The 24,620-nt window shown below is 38.0% G+C and overlaps 1 protein-coding gene across 5 annotated transcripts in view; it reads right to left on the bottom strand.

Annotated features, from left to right (window-relative positions):
• The window catches only part of LOC127789133 (uncharacterized), an 87,339-nt gene that overhangs the window by 2,190 nt on the left and 60,529 nt on the right, over nucleotides 1–24,620 (bottom strand). The gene's annotated exons all lie outside the window — the stretch shown is intronic.

Here is a 24,620-nt window from a genome sequence, read left to right as displayed (position 1 = left end):
AAGGGATAATAAGGGCCTTGGAAGTACATACTTCATTTTGTGTGTGGTGCCCATGTCCAACATGTATTGGACAATGAATACTTGCCAAACACAACAAGATATGTGTGGTATCCTAAAGTAGCAGTAGCTTTGTAATCATTATATAAGTTGTGGCCAGCAGGCAACTCAAGCAGTTCTGCTGCAATAAAACATAAGAGTAGTTTAATAAACACAGCTTTTAATCTTTTATTTATTATTTAAAGGGTTTTTTGGTCTTACACATCCAATTCCCTTGCATGGCTCAGTTTCCTTTTTCAGCCTCCTATGCCCATCCACTCACTCTTCCTGAGCTCAATAACATTTGGCAGTCTTCTCTACATTCAGCTAGAGTTTTGGATGTTTGTTTGCAATTTGAGAAGTTTTAGCGCTTGCATAACTAGAGATATCTGTATCATACAAAGAAACTATGGGGAAGTTGACTAGTTGTACAACTGACCCCTCCTACCCTCAGAAACAGATGCTGCCATGGATAACCTGGACTCAAAAGAGGCTGTGGTAGGTTAAGCTTAGTTCATGTTGATTGGATTGGATTTGTTGGCATGTTTTAAGATGCTAGTGTTAGATAAGATGTTCATTCTACAAACATGTTAGCAGGATAGTAGTGAAGGTGATTGTCATGACCCAATGACATATTGGTAATTAGATAATAGATGAATTTTTTTTTAATTCTATTGTAGTTGTAGCGGTTTGAACCTAAAAGATAACTGTCTTCATCTGTATTTGATTTGAATATTTGGCAGCCCTATTAGTGCCAAACCTTAGCAACTGGATCAGCATATATAAGGCTGATACAACCTAATTCAAATAGAGGAGAATACTATTGAATGAAAACTGATTTCAATCTCTCTCAATTTCCCTCTCTTTCTCTCAGTTCTCCCTAATCTCTCTCATTGTTTTTGTTCTTCCCCAATTCCCTCCCATTTCTTCTTATCTATCTTCCCCAATTCCTTCCAATTATCTCTTAAACCCTAGGTACATGACAAATTGGTATCAGAGCAGTCGTTCCTCAGCTGTCAATGTCCGACCTTTCTTGGCGTGAATTTTGAATCGACTCGACGATGATAGAGATAGATCAAAACAGAGCAATCGTTCCGCGACAGTTTTTCTCTGTTAATTAATTTCTGACTGATATAGATTGTTGCTTTCCAACGCAATTGATTCTCGAAACTTGATTCCGACACATGCAAGTAGATTATCGGCAGAGAAGCAAATCTTGAGCTAAGAATTCAGGTGATCGATTATCCAACAGATCTAGTGGAATTCCAACGAATGGAGGTTTAGGCGATAATCAGAGTGTGCAGATTCTGAGACGATAGATCCTATCAGCAAATTGAAGGTAATTCTTGATCGAGAGTCAAGAGATCCAGGCGCATCAGAGCAGTGAGTCAGTGCAGCTAATTCCGACGAGCCAGGTGATTTCCAGTGTTCTAGGCAAGTATACTTGGGCTGATAATCAAAGTAGATCCACGCGAGCTATGCGAATTTCCGACAGTCCACGTTCGAATTTTGCAGGCAAAATAGGAGGTCATTTTCAGCTGCGTTTTCCGACGCTCCTTGATGATTGTGAATTTTGGGTAATTTGGTTCCAAATTGAAAGGCGACGCTGAAACTGGCAGATTCAGCGAAATAAGGTTTCAGAACAGGAGAATTATTGATCTGCCTCCATCGCAATCAGTGGCGAACAACTACAATGAATAGAGAAGAAAATTCAAAGCAAGTTCCTAGCCAACGATCTCTCAAGCGATCAAACCACCAATGGCTAACGACACCCAAATGAATCAGCAAATGAAGTCTCAGATGTAGCAGGTGATAGCGATGGTGGCGAAGATGCAGACTCGTATGGGATCCATGGAGGAGACGATTGCAATGGTGGTGGATAAGAAGCTGGACGATGTGGTAGATCGATTTTGCAGGGATATGTGCGATCGAATTCGAGAGGAGATGCGAGAGTAGAGCAACATGCTCCGTAAGCAGATGCAACAATTCATGCTCATGTTCTCCAGCTAAAATCAAGTAAGGATCTCACCTGACTTTCCCCCTAGAGATAGGTTGGAACCAACCCTCTAGGGAATTGGAACCAACCACAAGGTGGTAGGATCCTCGGAGTTTGAGGTTTAACTGACCATTGTGGGAGAAAATGTGGTGGAGAAGAGATAGGACACAGGTGACCACCCACCAATCCATTTTTCTAGTGCCAAAACTACAATTGCCTCTATTTGAAGGGCAAAAGCCTGGATCTTGGCTGAGGCGGTGCAAGAAATTGTTCAACATCCATCATAGTTCTAAAAGGCGCGAGGCGCAAAGGGTTATGGAGACTGAGACGCGAGACACACGAGGCAAGGCGCACCTTTTAGAAAAAAATTCAAAATCTTGTAAAATCATAAAAAACTATCAAATTATCAATAATGACACATGCATATCATTAATGATTCAACAACAAACAACAATAACATATCCAGCCTTTATCCCACTATGTGGGGTCGGCTACATGAATTCTAGACTTCCATGTATTTCTGTCTTTTGTCATATCTTCATTTAGGTCCATACACTTCATATCAAACTTTAATGTCTCTCCCAAAGTCTTCTTGTGTCTGCTTCTATCTCTTTTTTTGACTAATTGTTCCATTTCATCAACTCTCCTCACAGGAGCGTCACTTGGTCTCCTTCTCATATAATCAAACCATCTTAGTCTAGTCTCTCTCATCTACTCCTCGATTGGCACTACTCCTACCTTATTACGAATAACTTCATTTCTAATTTTATCTTTTCTTGTGTGGCCGCACATCCATCTTAACATCCTCATCTCTGGTACGCTCGTCTTTTGCTCATGCTGGTATTTGACTGCCCAACATTCTGAACCATACAACAAGACTGGTCTTATAGCTGTCCTATAGAATTTTCCTTTTAGTTTTAATGGGATTTTACCATCACATAACACCCTCGATGCATTTCTCCATTTTAGCCAACCTGCCTTAATTCTATGTGTGACATCCTCGTGAATTTCTCCATCTTTTTGAATCACTGATCCCAAATATCGAAAATGGTCTTTTCTTTATAAGATTTGGTCTTCCAATTTTATTATAACATCCTCCACTCTTGCATTCTTACTAAATTTACATTCCATATATTCTGTTTTCTTTCTACTTAATTTAAATCCCTTAGATTTTAAATTGTTTCTCCACAACTCAAGCTTAGTGTTCACTCCTTCTTTTGTTTCATCTACCAACACTATGTCGTCTGCAAATAGCATACACCATGACACCTCTGTCTGAATATCTTTAGTGAGTTCATCCATTACTAGAGCAAATAAGTATGGACTTAGTGCAAAACCTTGATGCAGTCTTATTGTAATTTTAAACGGTTCAGTATCCCCTCCGCATGTTCTGACCCTTGTCTCTGCATCGTGATACATGTCCTTAAAGGCTTGTATATAGGCTATTCGGACTCCTTTCTTCTCTAAAACCCTCCATAATACTTCTCTAGGGACCCTATCATAGGCCTTTTCTAGATCTATAAACACCATATGTAGGTCCTTCTAATAATCCCGATACATTTCCATTAGGCGCCTCAATAGGTATATAGCTTCCATTATTGACCTACCGGGCATGAAACCAAACTGATTTTCCGACACCTCTGTTTCTTTTCGAAGCCTCCGCTCTATTATTTTTTCCTAGAGTTTCATGGTATGGCTCATTAACTTAATTCCTCTATAATTTTCACAGTTTTGAACATCTCTTTTATTCTTATATATAGGAACCAATGTACTCTTTCTCCACTCATCTGGCATCTTTTTTTATTTAAGGATCGCGTTAAATAATTTCGTTAGCCAGGAGATGCCCTCTTCTCCCATGCATTTCCATGCTTCTATTGGTATATTATCCGGTCCCATCGCCTTATGATTTTTCATCTTTTTTAATGCTTGCCTTATTTTATTTGAACTTATGCCTCGATAAAATGTATAGTTCACGTTCCCTTCAGAGTTACTAAGGTGTCCCAACCTAACTCTTGTGTCGTCACCATCATTAAATAATTTTGTGAAATACTCATTTCATCTCTCCTTAATCGCTCCCTCATTTACTAATACATTTTGATTTTCATCTTTTATGCATTTCACTTGATTTAATCCCTTGTTTTTCTTTCTCATGCTTTAGCTAATTTATATATATCCCTTTCTCCATCTTTTGTATCAAGTCGTTTATATAGATTCTCATATGTTTTTTACCTTGCTTCACTAACAGCTCTTTTTGCTGCCTTTTTTGCTTCTTTATAATTTTTTTAATTTTCTTCATTGTTGCACTGATATACAGGTCTTATAGCAAGTTTTCTTATTTTTAATTTTCAATTATACCTCTGCATTCCACCACCAAGACTCCTTAAGAGTAGGGACTCTACCATTTGTCTCTCCAAGAACTACATTTGTCGTGCTTCACAGGGCATTAGTCATTTCTCTCCATATTTAGTTTGTCTGTCCTTCTCCATTCCATTCCCTTCTACCCCTTAATTTTTCTTTGAAGATTAGTTATTTCTCCCCTTTTAAATCTCACCACCTGATTCTTGGATTTTGTTTTATACGATTTTCTCTTTTCCAATTTCTTACTTGGACGTTAAGTACTAGAAGTCTATGTTGAGTAGTTAAAACACTCTCCCGGTATCACCTTACAATCCCCACAACATAATCGATCCTCTTGTCTCATGAGGAAGTAATCTATTTGGGTGTTTGATGTGACATTTTTATATGTGATTAAGTATTTGTCCCGTTTTTTGAACCTAGTAATGGTTATGATGAGCCCATATGCCATAACAAAATCTAGAATAGATTTACCCTCATTATTAATTTCCTCGAATCCATACCCTTCATGTACCTCTCTATAGCCGTTTCCGTCTCTACCCACGTACCCATTTAGGTCACCTCCTATAATCACTTTCTCTCCTCTTGGTATCATTTGTATGAGTCCCTCTAGGTCCTCCCAGAATTTTGCTTTTATCTCCTCACCTAACCCCACTTATGGTTCATACTTCCTAAACTAACCTTCACCATAATAATCTTATCCCCTATTCTCTATACATCCACTACCTCATCTACAAAGCTTTTATCCATAATAATCCCTACTCCATTTTTCGCTCGATCATTTCCTGTGTACCATATTTTATATCCAGTTTCTGATAAAATTTTTGTTTTTTTCCCTACTCATCTCGTCTCTTGAAGGCACATAATATTAATCTTTCTCCTAATCATCACATCTACCACTTCCATAGCTATGCATGTTAATGTTCCTATGTTGCATGACCCAATCCTTAATCTATGATTTTTTTTTTTTGCCTTGACTTTGAATTTGATTTTGTTTTTTATTCTGGTTTTGATTTTGATTTTGGACTAGCTTCATTATCCACATCCGTCCAAGCAAATGCAGGGACCCTTGCTCATTTGTCACTACATTTGGGAGCCAATGAAGCAGCCCTAACTCACTTGACACTACATGCGGGCAATGTAGCGCGTCACTATGAAGGGTTACGCCCACGCCCCAACGATTTTTCATAATTTGTCTAGAGTTCATGTTTTGGATCCGACTAAATTTTACGTTGGCTGTCGGCTACCTAACGCAACCTTTCTCCTTTATCCGGGCTTGGGATCGGCAGTGGATAACATCCCCAGGCGGAGTTGCACATCATTAATGATTCATTATCTTCAAATTCTAAACTAACATCATCAAAGTTCAAACTTAAAGTCTCAAACTCAAATAAGTACCAATCATCATGCAAAGTTCTAAACAAACATATAAACACTACAAGTCCACAATAAATAAAGAAGTTTTAATCAATCATCATCAAGGAGATCATCAACATCAAGGTCAATATCTTCATCATCCCCTTCAATCACCCTTTCATCTTCTTCTTCATGTCCCAATTCTTCTCCCTCTTCCAAGTCTTCATCATCTTCAGTCTCTGTCTCACTTTCTTCCTCCTCTTCAATCACCTGAGTTACTCGCCGCTTTGAAGTCGAAGCCGAAGTTGAACCCGATTGTGATCGAGTTTGTTTAATACATTGGATAGATGCATTCGGTCTTTTCCTACTTTGAGACAGCTCTTCCTCCTCATCATCATCTAACGATGCCATATTTCACTCATCCCTGTTATTTTTCTTTTTTTGCATGTACTCTCCAATCTCTTGTTTTACTGATGGAGGACATTTTGGACAAGCTTTAGTGCTCTCCACAATTAATAAACACTACCAGTCCACAATCAAGAAAATGTTTTCATTTTGAAAAATGTTATTTTTCTAAGTCTGGAAGATTAGCGCATTATAAGAAGACATATAAGAAAATGTTTTCATTTTCAAAAATTATCTCCCGGTATTTTGATAGCTAACAACCATTGTTGTTAAAATGATTTTTACTGAATTTTTCAAGAAATAGTAGGTATGTATTTTAGGGGTGGTAAAATCGCTAAATCCTGAGTTTGTACTAAAACCAAAATCATATTTTCTTATTGTTACGGATTTTGATTTTTTAAATATTTTTATTGAATCCAAATGGGGGTATTTTCTTATTTACATTTATTTATTAAAATAAATGGAAGGTAAAATAAAAATAAAAGAAAATGTGAACATTTACTTAAACTAAAGAAATGTAAATATGTTGTAACTTGTAATGTATACATACTGGAACTGACAAGAGGGGAGGAATTGGGCTGCATAGGTTTTAATTAAAACCTAGGTTTCATGAGGCGCGCCTCTCGCCTCGGCGCCTCACTGTGCAAGGCGAGCGCCTCGCTGAAATCGCCTCGCCTCGGCCCAAGCGAGGCACTGAACTGGCGCCTTAAGGCGCCTTGCGCCTAGGCGCGCCTTTAACAACTATGACATCCATCAAGTGCCCGATAACCAAAGGGTTACCCTAGCATCTACCTATCAAAACGATGTCAGAGATGTGTGGTTCCAAGGATGGTCCAAAGTTAGGGATGGTTGCAATTGGGATGAATTTGTTAGACGTTTGTGCAAGGGGTTAGGAGACCGTGGCATGATGGATGTAGTAGAGGAATTTAATAAGTTGAAACAAGATGGGACAGTATAGGAATATCAACTCAAATTTGAGGAGTTGAAATCACTCATGTTGAGTCGTAACCCCCACATGACTAAGGAATATTTCATCTCAAGCTTCATCATTGGCTTGAGGCCGACGATGAAGATGTTAAAGCCTAAGACACTGCAGGAAGCAGCTAAGGGTGCTTCACTGCATGTGGAAGCCTTTGTGACGAAACACTAGCTCCTAATTGAAATTCATCCTACAAACAATTCGCAACTGGAAGGAAATTCAAGTCATAGGATTTATACTAACCCTAATTCAGCCAAGTCTCTTTTGATGGAACAAAGGAGACAAGCAAGGTTGTGCTACCAATGTGGAGAACAGTTTAACCCAGGTCACAGGTGCAAGAAACAATTACTACATATGGAAGGATTGGAGGATGGAAAAGAAGAAGAAGAGCAACTCAGGATTAAGTGAAGAAACGGGACCAATTGTAGGAAGTTCTTGGAGACAAGAACCCTCTCTAAAGGGGGAAAATTGTCATGACCCAAGCACATAATAGTAATTAGATAATAGATAAATTTCTTTTTAATTGTATTGTAGTTGTAGTGGTTTGTACCTAAAAGATAATTGCCTTCAGTTATACTTGATTTGAATATTTGGTAGCCCTATTGGCGCCAAACTTTAGCTACTAGATCAGTATATAAGGCTAATACAACCTAATTCAAAAAAAGGAAAATATTATTGAATGAAATCTGATTTCAAACTCTCTCAACTTCCCTCTCTTTCTCTCAGTTCTCCCTAATCTCTCTCATTGTTTTTGTTCTTCCCTAATTCCCTCCCATTTCTTCTGATATCTTCCCCAATTCCTTCCAATTATCTCTTAAACTCTAGGTTGAACCCTAGGTACATGACAGTGATTTAGAGTTACTAGTTTCTTATTCCTTGTCAAATTCCAGTTGTCAATCTATTGCTCAAGACACTAATCAGTGGATACCAGATCACTAATCTAGCAGAAGATTATGCAATGAAGATCATAGAGAGAAATGTATCGAAAAACAATATTTTAAGCGTAAAAATATAAATTAATATTGTTTTATTAATTTCTTTATTTTAATTTGTTTCCTAGTTTCTTTTAATTTCTTTTGTCCTAGAAATTCTAATTTGATTAGGATTACCTTTATTAGCTTAATTACGAAGGAATTCTAGTTAGAAAGGATTTCTCATTAGAATAGGTTTCTATCTATTAATTGTCTATAAATAATCCTTTTATAAAGTATTAAACGACATATTTTGATGAATAATATTAAATATTACTATCGATTTCAAGTAATCAAGATTACTATTATTTCTTTTGGTTTGGGTTCTACATCATTATGTTTTGAATTGTTAGACGAAATCATTTTTTTGTTAGAAGTATAAGTGGAGAAGGACTCTAGAAGCATGAGAACTCAAGATTATCTTCAGCTTATTTAAATTTATGTTCGTTAGTAGTAGATAATTGTTGTAATCTTTTGTTTTTACATCTTCTTTATCTCCTAAGTTTTAGGAGATAGTTATCCCTATTTTTTAGGAGTAGAGTTCCAAATCCTTTTCTACTTTCTAAGAAAGTGATATAGCAGTAGTTTGTATTTATATTTCTATTACTCTCGGATTTAATTCAAGCAAGCTATTGGATTATTTCAAAGTCTTTTCATGGTATCAGAGAACTGTTCGATCAAGGAAGAACGATAGTGACTTCTCCCGATTTCATTCATGGCTGACACCACTATCAACCCAACCCTAACCAAAGCCTTAGCTACTTCATCTCCAAGTGCTTCTCTTCCATCTCCGTCTCCCTCACACCTTACTACAACACCTATTGATAACCATCCCCTACAAATTACTCAACACAAACTTAATGGGAATAATTTTAGGGAATGGTCTCAATCGGTGATGTTAGTGATAAAAGGTAAAGGAAAATCTGGGTATTTAACCGGGATCCATTCTTGCTCCTCCTGCTACAGCAGCCAACTATGGCCTTTGGGAGGCTGAAAATTCTGCCATCATGGCCTGGTTAATCAACTCCATGGAGCCAAAAATAGGGAGAACATACCTGTTTTACAGAACGGCCAAGGAAGTTTGGGAATCAGTGCAAGAGATGTATTCAGATTTGGAAGATTTCACTCAATGTTTTGAAGTCTGATCAACCATCAGGAACACTAAACAAGGTATAAACAGTGTGACCGAGTATTTTAATGTTTTGGTTGGATTATGGCATGAGATGGATATGTTCTATGCAATAACTTGGGAGTCTCCAACTAATAGCACACAATATAATAAGATGATAGAAAGAGAGCAAATTTTTGACTTCCTATATGGTCTTAACCCTGATTTGGATGAAGTTCGGGGTAGGATTTTGGGTACAAAGCCTTTTCTATCACTGAAGGAAGTTTTTTCAAAAGTAAGAAGGGAAGAAAGCAGAAGAAAAGTGATGCTTCAAAACCCATCAGATTCAATCTTACCTCACCAGCATTCGGCTCTTGCCTCTATTAAACAGGAGGATTTTTTTGCAAAGAGTCAAGCAAGGGAGAAGTTATGGTGTGATCAGTGCAAGCGGCCTAACCATATTAAGGAAATTTGCTGGAAAATCCATCGCAAACCAGCAAATTGGAAGCCACGGCCGAGGAGAGATAATCCCAAAGTAGCAGCCTATAATGCTGAGGCTCCAACAGAAAATAAGTCCAATCTAAATCTATCAGAAGAGCAAGTTCAAGCCTTGTATAGGCTTCTAAACCAAGGTATAAAACAGTCCATCCAAACTAATCCTCAGCCCTTTGCTTCTCTAGCAATGCAAGGTAATTTCCAACCCTACTCCTTGGTTTCTAAAAGTTTTTCTAAGAATATATGGGTGATTGACACGGGAGCATCGGACCATATGACAAATTCAGCATGGTCTTTGACTGATTATACCTTATGTGACTCATCTCTTGATATATCTATGGCTGATGGAACCACTTCACCGGTTTTGGGTATGGGAATTGCATATATTTCTAATCTAAAGCTGAATTTTGTGTTACATGTTCCTGGACTGCAACATAATTTATTATCAATGAGCCAGATCACTAAAGATATGAACTGCACTATAATGTTCTACCCGTCATATTGTGTTTTTCAAGATCGAGCCTCGGGGAGGAGGATTGACAATGCTAAAGTAATGGATGGCCTTTATTGTATTGCAAAAATCTTTTTTTCCCTTCTAGTTTTTTTTCTAATAAAGCTGTTCTAAGTGTAAAAACCAATGCCAATGTCCTGTTATGGCATAAACGCTTAGGACATCCTAGCTTTCCTTACCTTAAATCTTTATATCCTGATATGTTTGGTAATAAAGAGCAGTTTCTTTTATGTGAACAGTGTACTCTTGCTAAACAACCTAGATCTCATCATCCTACTCAAATGTATAAGCCTTCTACTCCCTTCCAATTAATTCATAGTGATATTTGGGGACCCTCTAAATGCCCAAATATTACTGGTTCTAGATGGTTTATTACATTTAGCGATGATCATTCTAGGGCTTATTGGGTGTACTTGATGAAGGAAAAATCTGAAGCTAGTAACATATTCAAACGATTCCACAAATTAATTTTGAATATGTTCCAAACTTCCATCAAAATAATTCGCACTGATAATGGCCGAAAATATTTTTCAAATAATCTCTCATTATTTGGCCGAGTACGGTATTTTTCACCAAAACTCTTGCACATATACACTCCAACAAAATGGAGTGGCCGAACGAAAAAATCGACCCCTCTTAGAAGTGGCTAGAGCTATGATGATCATTATGAATGTGCCTCATTCTTATTGGAGAGAAGCAATCCTCACTGCTGCCTACCTAATTAACTGTCTCCCATCCCAAACCTTGCAATTCCAAACTCCTCTCAGCATTCTATGTACGATGTATCCAACCATCTCTACCATCTTGTCTATTGCTCCTAAGGTTTTTGGCTACCATCTCTACCATCCAACAATGCCCCTTCTCGGACCAAGTTGAATCCTAAAGCCACCAAGTGCATTTTTGTGGGATATTCTCCCTCTCAAAAGGGTTACAAATGCTATTGTCCTACCAGTCACAAATTTTTGGTGTCCACCAATGTGACATTCTATGAAGATCTTCCCTATTATTCCCTCACAGGCCACCAAAACAATTCCAATGAGCCCATTTCTCCCTTATTTTCCTTCAATCCCAATCCATCAGTATGTTATCAAGGGGGAGAATTCTTAGTACCTCACGACAACATATTGTTTTGTGCTAGAAATTCTGAACCTGCTGGGAATTCTGAACCTGACACCAAAAATCCTGCAAATTCTGAGTCCTCTCATCATTCTGAGCAAGAAAAACCTAGTCCTACAACAGCCAAAAATCCTCCTCTATTTGTCTACTCAAGAAAATCTAAAGGTCATACAGAATTGAAGCAAAACCATTCATCTCCAGAGACCGATCCTTCAGCAAAAAAGGGTAGCAATGAGGGGACAGCTACACTAGAAAGTGACAGCAATACTAAAGAAGAAGATGGCTTAGATTGGGTTGTTCCAATAGCATTGAGAAAAGGGGTAAGATCATGTGTTAAGTACCCAATATCTAATCATCTAACCTATGTGAAATTGGCTCCATAGTTCAGAGGATATTTGGTCCAGATTGATAGCATTAATATTCCTAAAAATATTTAGGCTATTATGGAAGATCCTAAGTGAAGAATGGTTGTAATGGAAACAATGAATGCATTAGTGGGAAATAAGACATGGGAGATAGTTCCATTGCCTCCTAACAAGAAAGTGGTTGGATGTAGGTGGGTATTTACAGTCAAACACAAGGCTGATGGGAGCATTGAGCGATACAAAGCTAGATTGGTTGCACAAGGTTTTACCCAAACCTTTGGAATCGACTATGAGGAGACAATTGCCCCGATTGCCAAACTAAATTCCATTCAAGTACTATTATCTATTGATGTGAATTTTGGTTGGCCTCTCTTCCAATTCGACATTAATAATGTTTTTCTTAATGGTGATTTGGAGGAAGAGATTTACACAAGGGTTCCCCCCGGTTTTGAGCAAAAGGTTGGAAGTGGTAGTGTGTGCAAGCTGAAAAAGTCACTTTATAGTTTAAAACAGTCACCAAGGGCTTGGTTTCACAAATTCAGCATGACCCTCAGGCAGCTAGGGTATAAACAAGGCCAATCTGAGCATACTTTGTTCATTAAACTTAACAAAAATGGAAAAAGGGCTATATTGATTGTTTATGTTGATGATATTATTGTAACAAGTGATGATTTGCAAGAAATTGATAATCTAAAGCAGCAATTGAAGGCTAAGTTTGAAGTTAAAGACTTAGGAACTATGAGATATTTCCTAGGCATGGAGGTAACTCGAAGCAAAGAGAGTTTGTTCATTTCACAACAGAAGTATACCTTGGATTTGCTGAAAGATACCGGAATGACAGCTTGCAAACCAGCTAAAACACCCTTAGAAAAGGGCTGGAAACTAGAAGAGAAAAGTGATGATGCTCCCGTGAACAAAGAAAAGTATCAAAGGTTGGTAGGGAGGTTGATTTACTTGTCATTAACTAGGCCAAACAGCCTATTCAGTAAGTGTAATCAGCCAACATATGAGGGCAGTTCAACAAGTTCTAAGATACCTAAAAGGAACTCCTGGAAAAAGATTAATGTTCAAGAAAACTGAAAACAGGAGCATTGAAGGCTATGTAGATGCAAATTGGGCTGGTTCTAGAGAAGATAGTCGTTCAACTTCAGGGTATTGCACTAAGGTATTTGGGAATATTATTACATGGAGAAGCAAGAAGCAGTCAGTTGTGGCTCGCAGCAGTGCTGAAGCCAAGTTTCGAGCAATTGCTCATGGGATATGTGAAGTAATCTGGCTGGAAAGGCTCATGGAGGACTTGAAGATTGTAGAAATATAAGTATTTTTAGATATAAAATATTCTTTGTATATTTTAGAAGCTATGTATATTCTGTGTATATTTCTCTTTCCTTTTGTATTATTCTCTTCCTCTATAAAGAGAAAAGAGAATCAACATATTATGTATCTTAAGAAATAGCGAAATATATTTTTCTCAACCTAGTTTATATGGTATCAGAGCGGGAATTAGGGATTAAATCACAGTCGTTTACTGTGAAACCCTAACTTCTCCTATTCCTCTGCTATATCCAAGATCTATAGCCGCCCTTACACCGGTCGCTAGTCATCGCTCAATCCTCAAGCCATCGCCGCCCTTACACTGGTTGCCACATCTGCGATCCGACATCCCTATCGCTACTGCCGCCACGGTCGTCATCATTCTCCAGTGGGATTCCCACCTTTGGAACGGTCGCGGCCTCCTAGCCTCTCGCGAAGGTCGGCCTCCATTTGTCGGACCTGTTTCTACTCTTGTTGCCTCGGCATTGCGAATCAGGGCTACTCCTGTCCGCGCATCAGATTCGCTCCCATCTTCCGTTCAGCGCCATCCCTGGTTGATGTTCGTGAGCCGCCCCTGTTCGCGCTTCAAAGCTGCTCCCATCCTCTGAAGCACCCAGATAAGTTCTTGTTCAGATTGGACACCTAGATCCAAGCGCCCAGATCCATGGGTCACTACTGGTGCGCCCAGATCCATGGGTCACTACTGGGTCCAGATCTGTGGGTCACTACTAGTGTGTCCAGATCTTATTGTGTTCTACTGCCACCACACAGTGCAATACCCTGATCTGATTGTTTAGCCACCATGACCGATTCTACATCTTTAGTCACTCCAACCCAACAATCCCAGTCCTCTCAAGACTAATTTTGAGTTCCCTGAAGCTCCTCCGACTCACATCCAGTACAGATTACGACCATTCGTCTCAATGGTACCAATTTCCTGCGTTGGTCACAATCTGTTCGTATGTACATTCGAGGTCGGGAAAAGATTGGCTATTTAACTAGCGCCGCATTAGCCCCAGACAATAAAGACCCATTGTATGACATATGGGATGCTGAGAATTCAATGGTGATGACGTGGCTTGTTAACTCCATGGAGGAAGAGATAAGTTCGAATTATATGTGCTTCTCTACAGCAAAGGAACTATGGCATGAAGTCACTGCCATATATTCCGATTTGGGGAATCAATCCCAAATCTACGAGCTCAACTTGAAGCTTGGTGAGATTCGACAAGGTAGTGATACTGTTACCATATACTTTAATTCTTTAAAGCATATATGGCAAGACTTGGATCTCTTCAACACATGTGAGTGGAAGAACACAGACGATTGCAAACATTATCAGAAAATGGTCGATGCTAATCGGGTATTAAGTTTCTCGTTGGACTCAATGTTGAGTATGATGAAGTCCGTGGGAGGATCATCGGTAGAAATCCACTCTTGCTTCTAAGTGAAGCTTTTTCTGAAGTTCGGCATGAAGAAAGCCGAAGACTAGTTATGTTGGGCAAGAAGAAGAGTGGTGAAAGTGGGCTATCTGAAAATATGGCACTCATGACTGCTGATGCTAATGCTGGTGGACGGCATATTGCGGGTCAATGAAAGGCAGAAGAAAAGCCTTGTGTTTGGTGTGATCATTGCAATAAACCACACCATACTTGCGAGACTTGTTGGGTACTTCATGGCAAACCAGCCAATTGGAAGCCTAGATCGAAGCGATCACAACCCACTGCCCATGAAGCTGATGTAGGACCATTCAACAAAGAGTAACTTGATCAACTTCTGCGACTGCTAAAGCCTAATCTGTCCCCTGGTACACCCAATTGTTCATTGGCCTATTCAGGTAGAAATTCATTTGCCTTGTCTAGTTCGTTCCAATCTATTCCATGGATCATTGATTCAGGAGCATCTAATCATATGACTGGTTTATCGCATCTATTCAACTCATATATTCCTTGTGCTGGTAATGAAAAAATAAGAATAGCCGATGGTAATCTTTCACCTATTGCAGGGAAAGGTCTCATTAAACTCTCTGATAGTATTGATCTTCAATCATTACTCCATGTTCCTAAACTTGCCTGGAATCTTCTATCTGTTAGTAAACTCTCCAAAGACTCTAACTGTCATGTTATCTTTTTTGACTCCTATTGCATTTTTCAGGCCTAGAACTCGGGAAAGACGATTGGCAGTGCTAGAGAAATAAACGTGCTCTACTATTTGAATGGGGATGTTTTGCGTAATAAAAAGGCTCACGGGCTGAGTGATATTAGTTCTACTTCTTTTTCTAATCAAATAATGCAATGGCATCTTAGGCTAGGCCATCCCAGTTTTCCTTATTTGAAATATTTATTTCCTACGTTGTTTAAAGGAGTGGATCCTTCTATGTTTCAATGCGAGAGTTGTCATTTATCCAAAGATCATCGTATTAAATTTCATCCAAAACCCTATTGTTCTTCAAAACCATTCTATTTGATACACAGTGATGTTTGGGGCCCTTCTAAGGTCTCTACTTTGTCTGGCAAAAAATAGTTTGTTACTTTTATTGATGATCATACTCGAGTTTGTTGGATTTACTTACTTGCAGAAAAATTAGATGTGCCTAGAACTTTCAAGGATTTTTTCCATATGATTGAAACTCAATTTAACACAAAAAACTGTATTCTTTGATCTGATAATGGCACTAAATATTTTAATGAATCTTTGGGGGGGTTTTTAAAAGAAAAAGAAATTTTACATCAAGCCACTTGTCAAGAAACTCCCCAACAAAACGGTATTGATGAACGAAAAAATCGACACCTCCTAGAGGTTGCCAGGGCCATCATGTTTTCTATGAATGTCCCTAAATATCTCTGAGGTAATGCAATTTTAACTGTTTCCTATCTCATCAATCGTATGCCCACTCGTATTCTACAATTTCAAACTCCCTTACACTCTTTAAAACAACTCTTTCCTCTATGTCGTATATATTCTGAGTTACCCTTAAAAGTTTTTGGATGCACGCTTCGTTTATGTTCCTCAAATATTTCGTTCCAAATTGGATCCCAAAGCTGAAAAATATGTCTTTCTGGGCTATGCACCAAATAATAAAGGGTACAAATGCTTTAATCCTATCACCCAAAAAACTTATATTAGTATGGATGTGTATTTCCTCGAAACTCAACCCTACTTTACCATAAATCATCTTCAGGGAGAGCATATTGAGAAAGAAGATAATTTTTTGAATTCTAATGTTGAGAAGGATAATTCCTTAAAACTCTATGACCCTCGTCCTACCATGATTGGTACTCCACTCCACTCTGATAAAAAACTCAAGGATATAAATGTTTCAAACGTTGTGGAACAGGGTGTGTCTAGTTCACAAGTGCCTAGCAAGATGGGATTGGAACTAGGGGGAGAATTACCACAAACGGATCAAAATATTTCAAAACCGGAGCTTCAGTTTTATACAAGAAGGAAAACCCTGAAGAATACTCCGAATATTCCTCTAACAATTGAACAATTGACGTCTCCAAATGATGGGCCTTCTGACAGTACTTCTTCTTCTCATGATAACTCTAAACTCACTCCCTCATATTATTCTTCATTTGACGTGTCCGATCTTGATATCCCTATTGCTACTAGGAAATGAGTGAGATCTTGTACCAAACACCCGATTGCCAAATACCCGTCATACCAAAAATTGTCTAATTATCACAAGGCATTTCTTTCAAATATTTCTAACCTGCATGTCCCAAGAACAATTTAGGATGCCCTTGGTGACCCAAATTGGAAGTTAGCAGTTCAGGAGGAAATGAGTGCTCTTAGAAAGAATGGAATTTGGGAGATTGTGAACAAACTAGAAAGCAAAACAACGGTAGGCTGTAAGTGGATATTTATTATAAAATGTAAGGCAAATGAGAGAATAGAAAGATACAAAGCAAGGCTGGTTACTAAGGGATTCACCCAAACATACGGCATCGACTATCAAGAAACATTTGCTCTAGTAGCTAAAATAAACTCCATTCGAGTTCTCCTCTCCCTTGCAGTGAATTTCAATTGGCCACTTCACCAGGATTTGAGAAGAGCCTCGGTAAAAACAAGGTATGTTATTTAAAAAAATCCTTGTATGGTCTAAAACAGTCTCCAAGAGCATGGTTTGAAAGATTTGAAAAGGTAGAATATTCTTTGTATATTTTAGAAGCTATGTATATTCTGTGTATATTCTTCTTTCCTTTTGTATTATTCTCTTCCTCTATAAAGATAAAAGAGAATCAACATATTATGTATCTTAAGAAATAAGAAATATATTTTTCTCAACCTAGTTGATAAAGATTTCCCTATCTCAACCAACAAAAGTATTTAGTGATAACAAATCAGCTACCAGCATTGTTAAAAATCCAGTGCAACATGACCGGATGAAGTACGTGAGGATTGATAGGAATTTTATAAAAAGAGAAATTGAGAAAGGAGGAATAATCTTGACCTATATACCATCTAATGATCAAGTGGCTGATGTTTTAACAAAGGCAGTTGTAAGACCAGTTCTTGAGACTCTAATTAGCAAGCTGGGAATGACTTCCATCTATTCTTCAACTTGAGGGGGAGGGTTGGACGAGATCATTTTTCTGTTAGAAGTATAAGTGGAGAAGAACTCTAGAAGCATGAGAACTCAAGATTATCTTCAGCTTATTTAAATTTATGTTTGTTAGTAGTAGATAATTGTTGTAATCTTTTGTTTTTACATCTTCTTTATCTCCTAAGTTTTAGGAGATAGTTATCCCTATTTTTTAGGAGTAGAGTTCCAATTCCTTTCCTACTTTCTAGGAAAGTGATATAACAGTAGTTTGTATTTGTATTTATGCTACTCTCGGATTTAATTCAAGCAAGCCATTGGATTATTTCAAAGTCTTGTTTCATGAATTAATCAATTTAATGACACAAACATTATTGATTATTACATTTAAAAGCCTTGACTTATTATCCAAGTGGTCCACAACCAGTGATGTATGCTGAAGTTAGGGGTTTTATCAACTCCATTCATTTTCAAAGAGAGATGACGTTACATCATTGAATAATCTTGTTTTTCTACTGAACCATATGACTTTTAACAATTTCCTTCTAGTTTGATTCACAAGAAATCTGCTATCATGACCCCAAGGATATAATAATACTTTAGTAGTAGTTATTTTGTTATTTTAGTTGTTATATTTTCTCTTTACTTTGTAACAAAAATACTTACCTAGGAGAAGTAGCTATATAAAGCTACTAGCCACTATTCTTCACATCCAAACTAGGAGAAGTAGCTATCTATCCCTCTCTTTCTCTGTTCTGTCTAAAATTCTCCCCCAATTCTTTTTGTAATTCCCCCACAATTTCTTCCAAATTCCTAGTCAAACCCTAGGGTCGTGACACATGCTTTAGGCAATAGTATTTTCATCCCAAACTAGTGTAGCATGCTACTGCCAAGGCCATGAACAAATAATTTTGGAAGAAATTACTTAATTTTTTAACTCTAGCAATCAGCTATACAGTTCATATATACAAGAGATCTTTCTATCTTAGGCTATACAAGAATAGGAAACTACCAAATACAAGAATAGGAAACTTAGGATTTAGGAAACTACCAAAAAACTAAAACAGAAAGCTCACCCAAGATAATTCCTTTAATTACTTCTTTAATTTGGGGATTTAATCTTTTCAATCATTCCCTCTAAATTAGGGATTGATTTCCAGATTTCAACACTCTCCCTCAAACTGGTGAATACCCCTCAAGCTATTGAATAGATGTTAATCATTCTCATCTTGCTTACAAATGCTTCAAAACCTAGTTTCAACAGTGCCTTAGTCAGAACATCTGCTTCTTGTGTCTTAGTTTGGGATGTAGGATAGGCTAATAACTCCACTCTCAAATCTCTATTTTGATGAAGTTTTGGTCAATTCTCACATGTTTCATTCTGTTATGCTGGATTGGATTGTGAACTATACCAATAGTTGATTTGCTATTACCATACAACTTCATAACTCCTATCCATGTAACTTTCAAATCCTGCAACAATCTTCCTAGCCATATCAACTCACAAATCCCTTGAGCAATTGCTCTATACTCGACCTCAGGATTGCTCCTTGCCACGATTGTCTACTTTTTACTCTGCCAAGTGACCAAGTTACCACATAATTTAGGGCGGTAGCCAGTTGTGGACTTGTTATCCTCAATTGAACTTGCCCAATCTGCATCTCCAAAACATTCAACTCCCCTATGATCATTTTTTCAAAACAAAAGCCATTTTTCAAGGGCCCCTTTTAGGTATCAAAGAATCTGGTTTACTACCTCTAGGTGTCTATGTAGGTGAGTGCATAAATTGATTCACAACACTCACACCATAGGCAATATCAGGTCCGGTAAGGGAAAGGTATATCAGCTTCCCTACTAGGCACTGATACTTTTCCTTATCAACAGTAGAGTCATTTTATGTGACTTTCCGCTTCCAATGGAGTACCTACAAGTCTACAACCAAGTTTCTCAGTTTCATTTAAGAGATAAAGTGTGTATTTTCTTTGGGTTATGAAAATACCTTGTTTACTCCTTGCTATCTCCATGCCAAGGAAGTACTTTAGTGTATCGAGATTTTTTACCTTAAATTCAGCTTGCAGCTTGGTTTTAAGTTCCTTTATCTCTTCAATGTCATCACCTCTTATCACCATATCATCCACATACACTATCAAAATTAATCTTTTTCCATTTTCAACCTATTTAATGAAGAGAGTGTGGTCATTTTGTCCTTGTTGATATCCAAATTGAGTCATAGCAACACTAAACCTTGTGAACCATGCCCTGGGTGATTGTTTGAGACCATAGAGACTTCTTTAATTTACAAACTTTACTTGAGGCTTTAGTGGATTCAAAACCAGGTGAAAACCTCATATAAACTTCCTCTTCTAGCTTCCCATTCAAAAAAGCATTCTTCACGTCCATCTAGTGAAGTTCCCAATCTAAGTTGGTAGCAAGATAAAAAAGAACCCTTATTGAATTTAACTTCACTACAGGAGCAAACATTTCTTCATAGTCAATGCCATAAGTTTGTGTGAATCCTTGGGCAACTAAATTTGCCTAGTATCTCTCAATTTTTCCATTTGGGCCATGTGTGACTATGAATAAGTCTCTTTCCTTCAGGTAACTCCACAATATCCCAAGTCTTGTTATTAATCAATGCATTTGTTTCCTCCAAAACAGCCTCTTTCCATTCAGGGTCATGAAGGGCACTTTGAATGTCTCTAGGGATTTCCACATTATCAATCATGGTGGTAAAGACCCTATACTTAGGAGACGGCTTAGAATAGGTCAGATAGTTGGAGATAGAATGTGTAGTGCATGATCTTACCCATTTTCTCATAGCAATTGGAACATCATGGTCATCAACTGCAGCAGCCTCTTCCAAACCAAGACTTGGCTCCAATTCAGATGAATGGTTGTGTGGAGGACCTTTTGGCCTTCTTGAGTATACCTTAATTGGTTGTGGTTCAGCAGTAGATTCTCCCCCTTGACTCATTTCTTGTACAGGTTCAGGTTGGTCTAATGAAGGATGTGAGGATAGTTCAAGTGAGGGAACAATGGATGGATAAATCAGAAGGAAAACAAGAAGTGAAATAAATGGGTCCCAATGATTATCTTCATGAGAGGTCTCCCCCTAAAGAGAAGCATTGAGATAATAAGGCTAATGTTCAAAGAAACATACGTCACAAGAGACATAAAATCGGTGTGTGGAAGGAGAGTAGCACTTGTAACCTTTTTGGGTGGAAGAGTACCCAACAAAAAAAAATTTGAATACCTTAGGATCAAGTTTGCCATGACGAGGGTGTTGATTATGAACAAAGGCAACACATCCAAACACTTTGGGAGGCAGTGAGTTTAGAATGCGAATTTTGGGAAACACAACAAGTAAACAACTCAATGGGGCTTGATGATTAAGTGGTTTGGAAGGCAACCTATTTATGAGATAGGTGGCTATTAGAATAACTTCACCCCAGAAAGTATTTGGAACATGGCTAACAAACATTAAGGATCAGGCTACCTCTACCTCAAGAAGATGTCTATTTTTCCTTTCTACTATCCCATTTTGTTGGAAAGTAGAGGGGACATGAACTTTGGTGTAAGATACCCTGATCAATAAGGTATTGGTTTAGTTCTTGTATAAAGTATTCCCCACCATTATTAATTCAAATGATATGAACAGAAGACTGAAACATATTGGTAACAAGTTTATGAAACTGTTTAAATAAGGAACAAGTCTCAAAGTTGTCCTTCATGAGGTAAACCCAATAAACAAATGTGTGGTCATCAATAAACGCGATAACCCAGCGAGTATCGATTAAAGTTGACACACAAGTTGGCTCCCAAATGTCATTGCGAATAATATGAAATGGCAATGAGGATTTGTAGGAATGAGTAGGAAGATGAGAACATGGATGTTTAGCATAAACACAATGTTCACATTAAAAGGAAGTAGGATCTTTATTGATGAATAATTTCAAATACAAAGTTCTTTGATAATTGAAACTAGGGTGGCCTAGTTGTTTATGCCATAACAAAACATCACAATGAGAAATGGCAGACAATGAAATAGGATTGAATGACTTATGAGTCAATGGAGGAACCACGCTAGAGAAATAGTATAGGCCATTTTTCTTCTCAGCACTGTCAATCATCCTCCCCGAAGATATGTCCTAAAATGCACAATAGGTAGGCTAGAATACGTGTTGGGGTGTGATACCCAACAAGTCCAAGGTGATGATGGTAAGATCAAGTAAGTAAAAAACTATCATAGGCTTTGGTCCAAGATTGATAGATTTAAAGAGAGGTCCAAACCCACTTATAGGAAGCCCGATAAGAAGATGGCTCAAGTACGTTCATCTTGTTTTTGAGGAAAACGGGCTTGGCCCAGTTGGTAGAGACTTGGTCATCACCATTCAAATCCAAGTTTGCTTCTCCCCTTTTTTCCCTCACCCTCATCTCATCTCTTCCGGATACCTAGGGAGCTTATCCTCATCTTTGTGAGAGGTTATCTGGTTCTTCGAAGATTATATACATATATTGTGTTTATGAGGATGGTTTTTTGAACGGGCAAGAAAATAGAGAGAGTGAGTGAGAGAGATAGCTGGAGAGGTGAAATCGAGTGGTTGTTGGTGTTCATTCTCGGGTTGGGGTTATTTTCTTCCAATTTGGGTAGATTCGGGTTCAATCAAAGGCCGGTTTGGGTTTTCCTTGGGACCGATTCTTGGCTTTACCTTAATGGGTTTTAAACCAATCAATTTGAGCCTTGAAGCCCCACCTTCATCTCCTCCATTACCGGCGATTCATCAGAGCACAACAGGGAATTATTTTGTTTTGTTTTTGATTTATTGCTTTGGTTTTAACTCACTGTTTTGTGTTCTTTCTTTGATCTAATTTCATGGTTTGTGGATTTTGCGAGGGTGACTGTACAATTGAGATCTTTAGTCAATTTACTAATAGAAAGGAGATTGCATTTAAGACGACAAATATGAAGAGTAGAAAACAATGTTAATCCAGGTAGAAAAATAGTGCCTCGACTAGCCACACCAGTTACATTCCCATCAACAATTGCAACTTTAATATTCTCAGAACAATCTTCATAAGTGGAAAAGAATTTGGATAAGCCTATCATATGATCTGAAGCCCCAGTCTCTACAATCCAACAGTTGCTAAAATGTGGTTGACATAATAAAGTGGATTGAGTGTTACCTCTATGAGCAACTGTGGTTGTACTAGTTTGAAGGGCAAGTTCAATTTCCTTAGGCTTTTCTGGACTTGTTCAATAGCTGTCGTAAAATTTCCATCAATTCCACTATAAATATAGTATCTGGTTTTCCAAAGATGATGGCTAAGTCAGTTGTATATGACGACTTCTGTTGTTCTCGTTGGCTTCTTGGCTTCCAATTTATAGGTTTGCCATGAAGTTTCTAGCATGTGTCCCTCGTATGATGAGGTTTATTGCAATGATCACACTAAAGTTTATCTTTAAGTTTCTAATCCTTTGAATGAGATGTATTACTGTAATGAAGTGCTAGGGCACAAGAAAATGAAATTACGAAAAGGAAGAAAAGAACTCTCGGTAGATTAACAAATCAGGAACTACAACAATGATAATACAAAAACAATAGCAAGAGATGCAGCTATAAATAATAGCAAAACACCGACAAAATAAAACAGCGCTTATGCGCTATGCACCTGACTAATTGATCAGAAAACAACGCTAATAAACAAAACAAACATAACAGAAATACTTATGCTTCCACACTTTCCCTCAAAGCAAACTCCTCTCTTGAGAAGAACAACATTCTGGAACAGGCAACTTATGTTTCCACACTTCCCCTCAAATCAGACTTCGCTGGAGAAGAACATTCTGTAATCTTCAACTAATTTAAACAGGATGATGTAGGAGAAATATGTTGTTGCACAGGAGACACCTGTAGACCAAGCTTAGAGCATAAAAACCAAAACCGATCTCTAGCCAAACTTTTAGTGAACACATCAGCAATCTAAAATTCGGTAGGAATATAATGAACTTCAACTTCACCACTCTCAACTCTTTCACGCACAAAATGCACATCAATTTCAATGTTTGGTTCGAGAATGGAACACATGATTTTCAGTCATACTTTTTGCTACTAAGTTATCACTCCAAACCACAGATGTAGCATTCACTGGATAACCCAATTCAGTAAATAAAGATCTCAGCCACAATAGTTCAGTAACTCCTAGAGCTATAGCTCTATACTCAGCTTCTCCTACTGATCTAGCCACCACAGATTGCTTCTTAGAGCCCCATACAATCAAGTTGTTGCCAAGAAACACACTGAAACCACTAGTTGATCGCCGAGTTTCTTTGCAGCCAGCATGGTCTGCATCAGTATAGACCTTTAAAGACAAATCACCGATAGATGAGGAAAACCACAAACCCAGTCCAATTGTTCCTTTGATATATCTAAGTAGCCTTTTACATGCAGTCCAGTGTTGAACTTTAGGAACAGATAAGTATTAGCTAAGCTCATTAACAACAAAAGCAATATCGGGACGTGTATAGGTAAGATATTGAAGAGATCCAATGAGAGTTCTATACAAAGAAGGATTAGGAAATACATCACCCTCATTAGTCAACGGAACGCCTGAAACCATGGGTGTATCACAGGGTTTACAGTCTTGCATGTTGGCCTTTTTCAGCAAATCTAACCCATATTTAGATTGAGTCAAGTACAATCCACTTGCATCTCGAAAAGCCTCAAATCCGAGAAAATAATTGACTAAACTGAGAGTCTTTAATGCAAAATGGGTATCTAAATCAGCAATACAAGATTTAAGAGCTAGGCTGTCCGAACCAGTAAGCAATATATCATCCACATAGACCAGAATAAGCAAAACATAAGATGAGGTCCTTTTAATAAATAAAGACGCATCAGATGTTGCTCTAGTGAAACCCCAGCTCTGTAAAGCCATCCTCAACTTATTATACCAAGCCATCCTCAACTTTTGCAACTGGCAAACATGTGAGGGAAACTGAGGGCTAACAAAACCTTATGGCTGAGTCATAAACACAGCTTCTGTTAAGTCTCCATTGAGGAAAGCAT

This window comes from Diospyros lotus, chromosome 13, assembly GCF_014633365.1.
Source record: "Diospyros lotus cultivar Yz01 chromosome 13, ASM1463336v1, whole genome shotgun sequence".
NCBI lineage: Eukaryota > Viridiplantae > Streptophyta > Magnoliopsida > Ericales > Ebenaceae > Diospyros > Diospyros lotus.
Note: the sequence above shows the minus strand (reverse complement) of the source record. Positions and strands in the feature narration are given on the sequence as shown.